This window comes from Cherax quadricarinatus, chromosome 8 (assembly GCF_038502225.1).
Source record: "Cherax quadricarinatus isolate ZL_2023a chromosome 8, ASM3850222v1, whole genome shotgun sequence".
Classification (NCBI taxonomy): domain Eukaryota; kingdom Metazoa; phylum Arthropoda; class Malacostraca; order Decapoda; family Parastacidae; genus Cherax; species Cherax quadricarinatus.
In genome coordinates this window covers 43789961-43803033 of record NC_091299.1, presented here as the reverse complement: position 1 = coordinate 43803033, position 13073 = coordinate 43789961, and the positions used below count along the sequence as shown (strand labels likewise).

The 13073-nt window shown below is 37.3% G+C and overlaps 1 protein-coding gene across 2 annotated transcripts in view; it reads right to left on the bottom strand.

Moving 5' to 3' along the window:
• LOC128685502 (nuclear distribution protein nudE-like 1-B) overlaps positions 1 to 4787 on the bottom strand; it is a 259576-nt gene extending 254789 nt beyond the window's left edge. Inside the window, exon 1 of one of the 2 annotated variants that reach the window (XR_011391741.1) lies at positions 4519 to 4787. The gene's annotated coding sequence lies outside the window, so the exon portion shown is untranslated. The remainder of the gene's footprint in view (positions 1 to 4518) is intronic. The other variant, XR_011391738.1, reaches the window with a different exon arrangement.
• Between the last annotated feature and the right edge of the window lie 8286 nt (positions 4788 to 13073).

Below are 13073 nucleotides of genomic sequence, written 5' to 3'. Positions count from 1 at the left end.
TTTCCCCTCCATTTTGAATCCATGAACCGAAAAAAAAAGTTGAAGTTTTACTCTATTTCTCAGATTAATAAAATATAAGACTGGTCACGATTTAGGATATCCCAATAATTTTAGCAAACCTAATAAAAACCCATAAAATAGATGGGGGTAGTGTTGAGGGGCCTTACCCTTCCTCAGGAAAATCATCAAAAATACAAACAAGGCGCAGAAAATCTAAGACAACAGAAAAGGCAGGACCCACTAGTAGAAGAAAGAATGTAATAATTGAGAGGCAGTATAGCAAGCCTACTAAAAAGAGCCCTCTCAAATCAACCCTCTCTCTCACTCAAAACAAGTGGTCATCCACTGCTTTTACTGCCTCCTCCTTTGTCCAACCTTTGGACGAAGACCTACTTTGATTAGTGGATGGTACAACTATGACCCCGCTGCCTCCTGCTTCGCCTCACCTGACTACAGTATATAAGCCACTTCTACGGCCGTATGCTGTACTTTCTACAAGACTGATGGACTGAACACATCGACTCCAGGCTTAGGGCCTGATTACCTCAAAACTCCTCCTCTCCTTACACCCTTCTGATTTGTATTGGACTGATGAAGCCACTGTGTGGCAAAACATTTCCTCAATAAAGATTCCCATATGTTGCATAAGTGTCTCAGGTCGCTCCTGTCCCAACTACTGGACCACTATGACAAGGTCCTAGATGCACTAGAAGACAAAAAGAATGCAGATGTAATATACACAGACTTTGCAAAAGCCTTCGACAAGTGTGACCATGGTGTAATAGCGCACAAAATGCATGCTAAAGGAATAACAGGAAAAGTTGGTAGATGGATCTATAATTTCCTCACAAACAGAACACAAAGAGTAGTAGTCAACAGAGTAAAGTCTGAGGCGGCTACGGTGAAAAGCTCTGTTCCACAAGGCACAGTACTCGCTCCCATCTTCTCATCCTCATATCTGACATAGACAAGGATGTCAGCTACAGAACTGTGTCTTCCATTGCAGATGACACCCGAATCTGTTTGACAGTGTCTTCCATTGAAGACACTGCAAGGCTCCAGGCAGACATCAACCAAATCTTTCAATGGGCTGCAGAAAACAATATGAAGTTCAACGATGAGAAATTTCAATTACTCCGATATGGTAAACATGAGAAAATTAATCCTTCATAGAGAATAAAACAAATTCCAGCCACAAAATAGAGCGAAAAGTTAACGTCAAAGACCTGGGAGTGATCATATCAGAGAATCTCACTTTCAAGGACCATAACACTGTATCAATCGCATCTGCTAGAAAAATGACAGGATAGATAATGAGAACCTTCAAAACTAGGGATGCCAAGCCCATGATGACACTCTTCAGGTCACTTGTTCTATCTAGACTGGAATATTGCTGCACACTAACACCACCTTTCAAGGCAGGCGAAATTGCTGACCTAGAAAATGTACAGAGAACCTTCACGGCACACACAACGGAGATAAAACACCTCAATTACTGGGAGCACTTGAAGTTCCTGAACCTGTACTCCCTGGAATGCAGGCAGGAGAGATACATGATTATATACACCTGGAAAATCCTAGAGGGATTAGTACCAAACTTGCACACGAAAATCACTCGCTACGAAAGCAAAAGACTCGGCAGATGATGCAACATCCTCCCATTGAAAAGCAGGGGTGTCACTAGCACATTAAGAGACAACACATTAAGTGTCAGGGGCCCAAGACTGTTCAACTGCCTCCCAGTACATATAAGGGGGATTACCAATAGACCCCTGACTGTCTTCAAGCAGGCACTGGACAAGCACCTAAGGTCGGTACCTGACCAGCCGGGCTGTGGTTCATACGTTGAATTGCATGCAGCCAGCAGTAACAGCCTGGCTGATCAGGCCCTGATCCACCATGAGGCCTGGTCACAGACTGGGCCGCAGGGGCATTGGCCCCCAGAACTCTCTCCAGGTAAACTCCAGCATGGTTAAGTTCAAGGATAGTCACCAGCCAATCAGCTATAATTACAACTCTCATTTACATTTAAAATTTTAAAATATAAAATTGCTTTTAAATATACTGATGGAGTAACAATAAATACAAAAAAAAAAAAAAAAATGGTTTTACATATTAAGCAAAAATTGGAATGTGTAGCAGTGATGCAGTGCCCACACCTTAAACATGTGAATAACTTAGAAAAGCCCCAAAGAGGAGCCAGATAATGGATACCAGTTAAAATATAAGAGTTATGATGAAAAATTCAAAGCACTAAAGATGTCCACACTGGCTGAAAGGAGGAAGAGAAGATACATAATAATCTAAGAGTCATAAAAGGACATAAAAGTTTCAAAAGATAATTTTTTCGTACTTGCAACAGTTGAAAATCTGGAAAAACAAGCTGAAGGAATGTCTGGAAAGTTTTCTTCAACAGGATGGTAGACCATAGAAATTATATGATAAATAAATTATTGAAAACAGGGCACCACAAGCATAGCTCTGCTTCTGTAGCTACAAATAGGTAATTACAGTTAGTGCAGAAAATCTGCTCTTGATATAATTATATATATATATATATAATTTTTTTTTTTCCAGCAAGTCGGTCGTCTCCCACCAAGGCAAGGTGACCCAAAAAAGAAAGAAAATCCCCCAAAAGAAAATACTTTCATCATCATTCAACACTTTCACCACACTCACACATTATAACTGCTTTTGCAGAGGTGCTCAGAATACAACAGTTTAGAAGCATATACGTATAAAGATACACAACATATCCCTCCAAACTGCCAATATCCCAAACCCCTCCTTTAAAGTGCAGGCATTGTACTTCCCATTTCCAGGACTCAAGTCCGACTATATGAAAATAACCGGTTTCCCTGAATCCCTTCACTAAATATTACCCTGCTCACACTCCAACAGATCGTCAGGTCCCAAGTATCATTCGTCTCCATTCACTCCTATCTAACACGCTCATGCACGCTTGCTGGAAGTCCAAGCCCCTCGCCCACAAAACCTCCTTTACCCCCTCTTTCCAACCCTTTATATATATATATATATATATATATATATATATATATATATATATATATATATATATATATATATATATATATATATATATATATATATATATAATCTTAAAAAATAATAAAAGATAGATTCAGCAGTAGTGGTGAAACTTGCAAAGAGAGCAAGCATATCAGGGCATTACAGGAGAGGTCAAACCTGAAGTCAGCATTCACTTGGATATACTGGACACCTATTAAAATATACTCTTCAAAACAAGCTTGTAAAAAAATAGTGAATTTTAATCTAAATTTAAAAATTTTTACAAATAAAGGTTTGAAATCTGTACAATTGTTGCATAAAACCAAAGTTTACTATTAGTAAGCAAGTTTATTTAGGTATAAGTACACATAAGTACAATTATCATACATAGTAACATGTGTTTGTTGGATTACCTATGGCAGTCCAACAAAGCTAAATGATAAACAGTAATATTAATTTATTTATTTATTTAATAATTTGAACATACAGAGGTACAAAAAAAAATACAGGCAAGAGCAGCATGCCAAAGCCACTTGTATGCACAGCATTACGGGCTGGCTTAAAATTAAGATTAACTAAGCAATGATGTAATCAGTGATAAAACATTGTAAACAGATAACAATAAAGCACAAATGAGCATTACAAAGACAGGTCATATGGTTGCATGCATTGCTGTACATTCTGTAGAATGGAGCATTCTGTTAGGCAGTGTATTTAAAAAATAACAAAGTTAGATTGGGTCTTAGGTTTAACATTTATGTGATACAATTTAATTTCTGTGTCCTATGTAGTACTAAATTTTAGCCATCAATGCAAGAAAGTCTTCACTTCACACTAAGGAACTAGGATCAGTCCCCAGCATGGGTGAAATGTTCGGTATGATCCCCTTCACCTAGCAGGGTCGGTGTTAGCAGACAGGTGGGTGTTAGCAGACCATTTTGGGTCATAGCATGGGAAACAAGATTAAAAGAACCCCAATAAAAATAAGAGACAATCCTTGATGATGCTCTGACTTTGAGTTACTCTGGGTGTACAACCCTCCAGGTTAAAAATCTGAACAAAATCCTATTGAGTTATCCTGAGTTACTAAGTTAATAATCCAAACAAACAAACTATAGACAAGATAAAAATCTTGATAACTCATGAAAATAAGCCACAATAATTGACTATCAGGTTCAAGGATAACCTAGGTTAAGTCATCATAAAACGTCTACAATGATTCCATGCAATATATTTTTTTTTTAATTTAAAATACAACTTATTTGTATATACCGTAAACCGACTTAAAAGTTAGTCCAAATAAACAAGTAATATAACATGATGGGGAAGTGTTAAACAGCGAAGAGTCAAACTGGACCGGAAGAATACCAAGTGCTGAGGTGGTGGATGCATAAGTTGTATAGTAGGTCTGATCCAGGGCAGGGGATGATATCTCCAATCCCTTGGATCAAGAGCAACCCAACACCGGCATTTACCATAAATACTAACCTGGAATTCTTCGGATGTGTGATGGTGACAACAAGAGGCAGCTCTCGCCTCACTGCTCTACTTCCTGTGACACACTACCACAGTGTTATGTTACACCTGGAGTGTCTCCTCTCACACCTGCAGCATCACACGAGTGTATTACGAAGTGAGAGTTGTCAGAAGCAGCGTGCCAGGTAGTAGTGCCAGGCAGCAGTGCCTGGACTGTCACTGTCCTTCACCTCAACTCTTAAATTTAAATTTGTAAACACACTGACGCCGCCTGTCTTACTTTACCCAGGATGAACACCAACTTGTATTATTATTATTATTATTATTATTATTATTATTATTATTATTATTATTATTATTATTATTATTATCGTTGCTATTATTATCACGATTATCATTATTAGTATCATTATCATTATTATCATCATCATCATTAATTTCATTCTTATCATTATCATTTTTTTTAATATATTTTTATTTACTACATGTACAAGGTATACAGTCGTAGTTGACATCAATGACATACTACTATATAGAAAGCCGCTTGTTATGCACAACATTTCTGGCAAATTAAGTCAGTTTTGTCCCAGGATGCGACCCACACCAGTCCACTAACACCCAGGTACCCATTTTACTGATGGGTGAACATTGACAACCAGGACCAGGATCCCAATGGAAATAAATCACTCTGAATTTTTTTTAGTTATCCTAGGTACTTTACACATATGCTGCTATGATAATCTATGTAACTGTATCTGTCTATACCTGAATAAACTTACTGACTTTCTTAGTCTAAAGAAACACGCCCAATATTTCTACCCTCACTGGGAATCGAACCTAGACGCTCGCCGTGGGAAACGAGAGCTTTATTATGCAAAATTATTATGTTATTATTATTATTATTATTCAAAAACAAGCATTAAACCCATAGTGGTCATTCACCACCTGGGTGATTATAGACACTCAGGTTCCATATAACAAGAGGATAGTTCCCCATTCCTCATTATGTACCTTTGTAATCTTTTGACTACCGCCCACAGGATGGGTATGGGGTGCATTTATTTTATTTATTTATTTATTTAGAAATTTTAGCATACAAACAGAGGTACAAAAAAATACAGGTAAGAGCAGCATGCCAAAGCCACTTATATGCACAGCAATGATGAAATCAGTGATAAGACATTATTGTAAACAGATAACTATAAAATACAAATGAGTATTACAAAGACAGGTCCTATGGTTGCATGCATTGCTGTTCATTCAGTAGAATGGAGTATTCTGTTAGGTAGTGTATTTAAAAAAAAATAAAGTTAGGTTTAACATTTGTGTGATATAATTGTGAGTAACATTTAGGATATATAATTTATATGGTTCAGTTATTCAGTATTTATTTGGTTTTGAGTAAGTGAACTTTGAGAAGAGACTTGAATTTATAAACAGGTAGTGTTTCTTTTATATTTAAAGGTAATGAATTCCAGATTTTAGGGCCTTTTATGTGCATTGAGTTTTTGCATAGCGTGAGATGGACACGAGGAACATCAAAGAGTGATCTGTGCCTTGTATTATGGTCATGTGTTCTGTTGAGGTTGGCAAGGAGATGTTTGAGGGGAGGGTTAATATCAGAGTTAAGTGTTCTATGTATGTAATAAGTGCAATAATAAGTATGGATGTTTTGTATGGTGAGTAGGTTGAGTGTTTTGAATATTGGTGGAGTGTGCTGCCTGTAGTGAGAATTTGTTATCATTCTAACTGCAGCCTTTTGTTGGGTAATTAGTGGTCTGAGATGGTTAGTTGTTGTTGAGCCCCATGCACAAATTCCATAAGATAAGATAAGATTTCGTTCGGATTTTTAACCCCGGAGGGTTAGCCACCCAGGATAACCCAAGAAAGTCAGTGCGTCATCGAGGACTGTCTAACTTATTTCCATTGGGGTCCTTAATCTTGTCCCCCAGGATGCGACCCACACCAGTCGACTAACACCCAGGTACCTATTTGCTGCTTGGTGAACAGGACAACAGGTGTAAGGAAACGTGTCGAAATGTTTCCACCCGCCGGGAATCGAACCTGGGCCCTCCGTGTGTGAAGCGGGAGCTGTAGCCACCAGGCCACCAGGCCACCAGGGGTAAATAAGAGTGAGATAAAGGGCCAGGAGGGCTGACTGTGGAACATAGTACCGTATCTTCGATAGTATGCCTACAGTCTTGGAAATTTTCTTAGAAATTTGTTGTATATGTGTATGAAATTTGAGTCTATTATCGAGGTGGATTCCTAAGAATTTTCCCTCTGTTAGCTTTGTGATAGGTGATCCGTTTATCGTTATGTTAAGAGGTACATCTGTAGCTCTGCTACCAAACTGAATAAAGTAGGTTTTGTCAATGTTTAGTGTAAGTTTGTTAGTCCTCATCCAGGTAGATATTTTCTGTAATTCGGTATTTACAGTATTGGCTAGCGTGACTGGGCTCGGGTGAGAGAAGACGTATGTGGTGTCATCTGCAAAAAGTGTGGGTTTGAGTAATTGCGAAGCATTTGGTAGGTCATTTATGTATAGGAGAAAGAGAAGAGGGCCAAGGACACTTCCCTGTGGGACACCAACTGTAATTGGTTGTGCGGAAGAGCTTGCCCCATTTGCGTACACATATTGGCTTCTGTTGCTGAGGTAAGACTTGAGGTAGTTGAGGGAGTGCCCTCTAATACCATAGTGTGACAATTTTACGTGGAGCAAGTCATGGTCAACTGTATCAAAAGCTTTACGTAAGTCAATGAAGATCCCCAGTGGGACTTCTTTGTTCTCTATTGCAGTGTATATATGTTCTAGCATGTGTATAATAGCATCATTAGTATTTTTATTAGGCCTGAATCCAAATTGGCAGGGGTTGAGAATGTTATGGGAGATGAGGTAGGAGTAGATTCGTTTATGAATTAATTTTTCGAAGATTTTTGAGAGAGGGTGTAAATTGGATATTGGCCTATAGTTATTCAACTCTGTTTGGTCTCCTCCTTTATGGATCGGGGTGACCCTTGCTATTTTGAGAACTGTAGGGAAGGTGGAGGATTCAATGGATTTGTTAAAGAGTGTTGCAATGATTGGTGACAGTACTTGTGACGCTTTTTTGTATATAAAGGGTGGTAAGGTATTTAAATCTCCTGCCTTGTTTTTCAGTGCGTTGATAATAAGGGAGACTTCGTATGGGTTAGTCGGAGCTAGGAACAGTGTGTTCGGGTAGTTGCCAGTGAGGTAGTCATTTGGTGGGGTATCTGAGCTTGGGATATTATTGGCAAGGTTTTGACCTATAGTGGAGAAGAAATCATTGAGTCTGCTTGCTGTTTCTGTTGGTGGGAGTTGAGGTTCATCTGATTTTGCTAATTTTATTTCGCTATGTCGTGATATCTTTTTTGTTCCCAGAATTTCTGATAGGGTCTTCCAGGTCTTTTTTATATCACCTCGTAAGTTGGATAATCTGTTCTCGTAATACAATTTTTTTGCCCTTTTTATCAGGCTGGTTAGGACTGACGAGTAACGTTTTGTTTGGTCTCTGGTTATGTGACCCATTCTGTACTGTTTTTCATATCGGTGTTTTGTATTTATGGATTTGAGAATGCTGGGTGTTAGCCAGGGACTGTTCAGTCTCTTAGCTGTCATCTGTTTAGTTTTTTTAGGGCAGTGCTTGTTATAAAGGTATTGGGTCTTTTTTAGAAAATCATTAAAACATTCGTCAATATCTGTATAGATTTCTAGCTCATTGTGCCAGTCAATGTTTGTTACTGCTGTTGTGAAGTTATTAATGGCTGCCTCATTGTGAAGTCTGAAAGTGACTTTAGTAGTGTCTTGGGGTATTTTACCAAGAGTTGTTATGAGGAAAGTAGGGTAGTGGTCTGTGGTATTTTCTGTAATTATGCCTGATTTTAAAGGGGATATGGTGTTGGTCCAGATGTGGTCAAGTAGGGAAACACTAGTCTCTGTAACTCTTGTAGGTTTTGTTACTGTTGGTAGCAACATGCAGTTACTCATTGTGTTTGTGAATTCAGTAACGTGTGGGTCCTGGTCTTGCAGGAGATTTATATTGAAGTCACCTGAGAGTAGTAAGTGATCTTTGTTCATGCGTGCATCAGTTATCATACTTCCTAGGTTTTGACTAAATTGGCTAATGTTTGATTGTGGAATTCTGTAGATGTTTATCACTGTGAGAGGTTTTTGTAGGTATTTGGATTTGAATTTAGCTATTATATATTCCCCATGTTCATCCCTTGTGCAAGTATTAGTGATACATTCTAGTTGGTCTGAGTAGTATATAGCTGTGCCACCCCCTTGTTGGTCTGGCCTACAGTTGTGTATGGCTGTGTAACCAGGAATGGCATAGACATCTGTAGTATCAGGCTTTAGCCAGGTTTCAGTTAGTGTAATGATGGACATACTGGCATGCAAGGAATTTAGTAATGCTAGGAGGTCATCATAATGCTTGCTTAAAGATCTGATATTGTAGTTAAAGATAGTTATGTTGTTGTTGGCTCTGAGAAGTGCCTTTGATTGTTCTGCTGTGTAGTAATTACAGTAACTGTTTGAATCATTTAAGTCATTAAATAAGAGGTTGGTATCAGGATCAATGCTTGTAATCATAAGATTTGTAGTGAATCTATAGTTAGAATTAAGTAAAAAATAAAGTAAATATTCTAAAGCTAAAAAAAATAGCACCTGAATTATTTAACAAATGTAAAAAATAATGAGCTAAGGTAGTTTTTTAAAGCTAAAATAAAGGAGACAATATAAAAGGGACTTAAATAATTTGTGGTGAACAAATAAAGTGATGATCAAATAATGGAGCTTGGGAATATGATAGTAGGTAGTACTTTAAAGGTAATTCTTTAAAGTTAGAATTATAATATAAAATTATAATATAAAAGGGACTAATATAAGTTGTGGTGAACAATAAAGTGGTAATCAAATAAATGAGCTTTGGAGTATAATGGCAAAATAGTGAACTTATTAGCTTTAGCACCTGAGAATAGCACCTTGATTAGTTTAACAATTGCGAATATATGATCTAAGGTAGTTATATAGAGCTAAAATAAAGGACAAAAAAATATATAAGGGACTACAATTGAGTAATGGTAAACAAGTTAAATGGACAGATAGTCACTATGAAATAATATTGGTTTAGGAGTAAGATCTGATTTGTAATATTAAATAAGTTGAGCAGTTTATTGCACAATAAAAAGTAAAAAAAAAAATGAGGTAGTTGGTACTAGCTAGCAAAAGATAGTTTTGGTACTTGCAAAAAAGTAATTGGAATATACACTAATTGCACACACAATAAAAAGTGACTAAAAAAACAAGTAGTGGTAAACAAAATTAAATGGACAGGTAAGAACAATGCATAATGGTAATGTCTTGGTTATAATATGATAGTAAGATGGTAGACAGGTACAAAGGATAATATAAAGGTTGGAGTTGAATATGCAAACTTGAAAATTTGGCAACAAAATGTTATGGGAAGTATAAAATAATGTTTAATGTACAAAAGTAAAATTGACTGGTAGTAAATATGGTGTTCAATAAAATTTTAGTAAGTAATAATGATTAGAAAAAAAGTGAAAAAGTAATGTTTATTTCATTCAATATTGCACTGGTAGTTATACTAGAGGTTATATGGCAGTACAAGGTAATTAAGAGTACTCTAAGATAGTAAATGTGGTATAAAACAGGTAAAGGTAATTAGACAAGTAATGGTTATTAAATGTCAAAAATGTTAAGAGTAAATTGAAATTATAGTAAAAATGATAATTATTAATTTTAGTAAGTAATATCAAATGATAGTATTTAAAAAAATATGAGGTAGTAATATGGACAGAGAAAGTATCAATTCAGCTAATGTTTAAGCAAACAATAGTAAATAAGAAAATTACATAAGGTGACTTATGCTTACTAGTAAAATCACAAAATGAGGTAGTTGATTATTTAAATACTAATTATTATTATAATAAAAAAAGAAGCGCTTTTAAATACTAAGAGATTGTACAATGAAATTTGAACAATAATGGAGCAAAACATACACTGCGCTACGTAGGCTTTTAAGTTGGACATTGTTTAGTTATTCTCTGCAAGATTAGTATCCCTGAGAAATCGTGATAGATCATTCTCGTTCGTGATTGTGTACAGTTGACCTACATTTGTTTTCCTAACAAGAATTTTCCCATCCCGTGTGAAGCATTGGTGTATTGTGTCATTATTCTCCCGCTTAAGTTTTCTGACTCTATACAGGAGGTTCTGACGTTTTTTGGTAAGACACTCGTTTATGTATACCTCTTTCTTTACTTTAATAGATGCAATAATTAAGTCTTTTTTCCTGTCATGTGAGTGGAATCTAAGCATAACACTTTTTCTACCATGGGATCCTAGTAACCTGGCTTCTTTTATTTCAGACTCTAGTACAATAACACTTGTTTGGTCCTTTATGATCTGCAGAGTAATTTATTTACTGTTTGTTTGGTTCATATCACTGGGAAAAAGTTGACTGTTAATAAAGATATTAAACTAAAGTGTGTGTGTGTGTGTGTGTGTGTGTGTGTGTGGGGGTGTGTGTGTGTGTGACTCAACAATCAATATTTGCACCAATAACTCATTACAGTTGTGATCGGGTGTGGAAGTGTGAATTGCTCATTACACTATAATTTGTTCATGATTGTAGCCATGTATAAACGTAAGTAACCATTCTTACAGTATTCATTACCTTTGTAACTTGTGAGTTCATTACCTTGTACCTAGTTCAGCTATCAAAACTTTGGGGGCCCAGTCCCTGGACCCATTACGTACCTCTGTAATCTGTAAATACCTTTGTAACTTGTCATGGTTGTGACCAGACCTACCTGGAGTTCATTACCTTTGTAAATTGTGAGTTCATTACCTTTGTAAATTGTGAGTTCATTACATTTGTAAATTGTGAGTTCATTACCTCTGTAACTTGCTCAGCTATCAAAACTTTGGAGTCCAGTCCCTGGACCAATTATGTACCTCTGTAATCTTTTTGACTACCGCCCACAGGATGGGTATGGGGTGCATAATAAACATATTAAACTAACCCCATTCCCTGGATCAAAAGCCTTCCCCTCTCCCTCTCCTCAAGGACCTTAGTGAAAATAAGTCACTTTGCCTGCATTTTTGGGTTATGCTAGGTAATCTACACATATGCTGCTATGATAATTTATGTAACTGCTTAGAAGTATAACTAAAGACTTTGAACTAGGAACCCCACAGGGAGGTGTTCGCAGTCCCACTCTATTCAATATTCTAGTTAATGCCTTAATGCTATGCCTAGCCAGCCCCATCATTATATGATTAGTTTTGCTGATATAATGATTCACACCACCGGATTCTCCAACACCCGAAACATCCTTAATCATGTACTAGCCAGGACCTGGGGTTGATAATCTCTACTGATAAAACTAAGATACTCAACAGACGTCCTCCTCGACAGAGAGGCACAGTTTGTCAGATCCAGTTGCATGATGGATCTCTTCTAGAATATGTAACCAGATACAGGTATCTAGGCTTTGAGGTTTCACTGCTTGTACCTGTTGTAACGAGACTGTCGCCAATACAAAGAAAGGCTGAGAGCACTTACAGTTGTGGCAGGTTTTCATCCCAGGTATGGTGCTAATGTTAAAATTGTGAAAATGATGTATCTTGTTTGTATTAGATCACTGGTTGATTATGCTGCGCCACTACCACTACCGGCTCTTGTGTCTGACTGGAAGCTTGGAGGGCTGGAAAAACTGCAGAACGAAGCAATGAGGATCATTTTAGAATGCCCTCGTACTGCCAAAATTTTAAATATGCGGAAAGAACTTGATATTCCAAGCATCAGAGATCGTGTTACTGAAAGAAATATCCTAATTGGGGTTAATGTGCTCAGGCAAACCCATCCAAACCCCTGCACAGAAGCCCTCCAAACTTTCCTCAGCACTGGTGAACACCCCTCCAGATGGATTGAAAAAACTGGAACCGACCTCCGCATGAAACAGATACATGTGTGTCAAATAAGGCAACAGCGGCACTTCGCTCCATGGGATATTACCCCATTCAAAATTACCATTCCTCCATTTCCCGCCAAACTACTTCTTAAATCACAACCAAAACTTCGCTTTGAAGCTAAACAGGATGCCTTAAGCTGTATTGATAACTTAATCACACAGCACACATTCTCGCAAATTATTTACGTTGATGGTTCTGTTCACCAATCCACTGGTTCAGCTGGTAGTGCTGCTATTGTTGTACAGAGTGATGGCTCTCTTAAAGAAATTGGAGCACGCATCAATAACTGGGCCTCTACCCTTCAGACAGAACTGTTTGCCATACTCCTTGCACTGAAATGCATCCATGTATCTAAGATTGACACTTTAATTGTAACCGATTCTCTATCATTCATAAATGCTCTCAACTTATTAAGTATAAATTGTGGCATGCTTGTGTCAGACGCCAGACATAGGTATGGTAGGATTGTGGACAGTGGAGTCAGAGTGCACATTCTGTGGATTCCATCTTACATTGGTCTTCGGATGCATGATAGAACTAA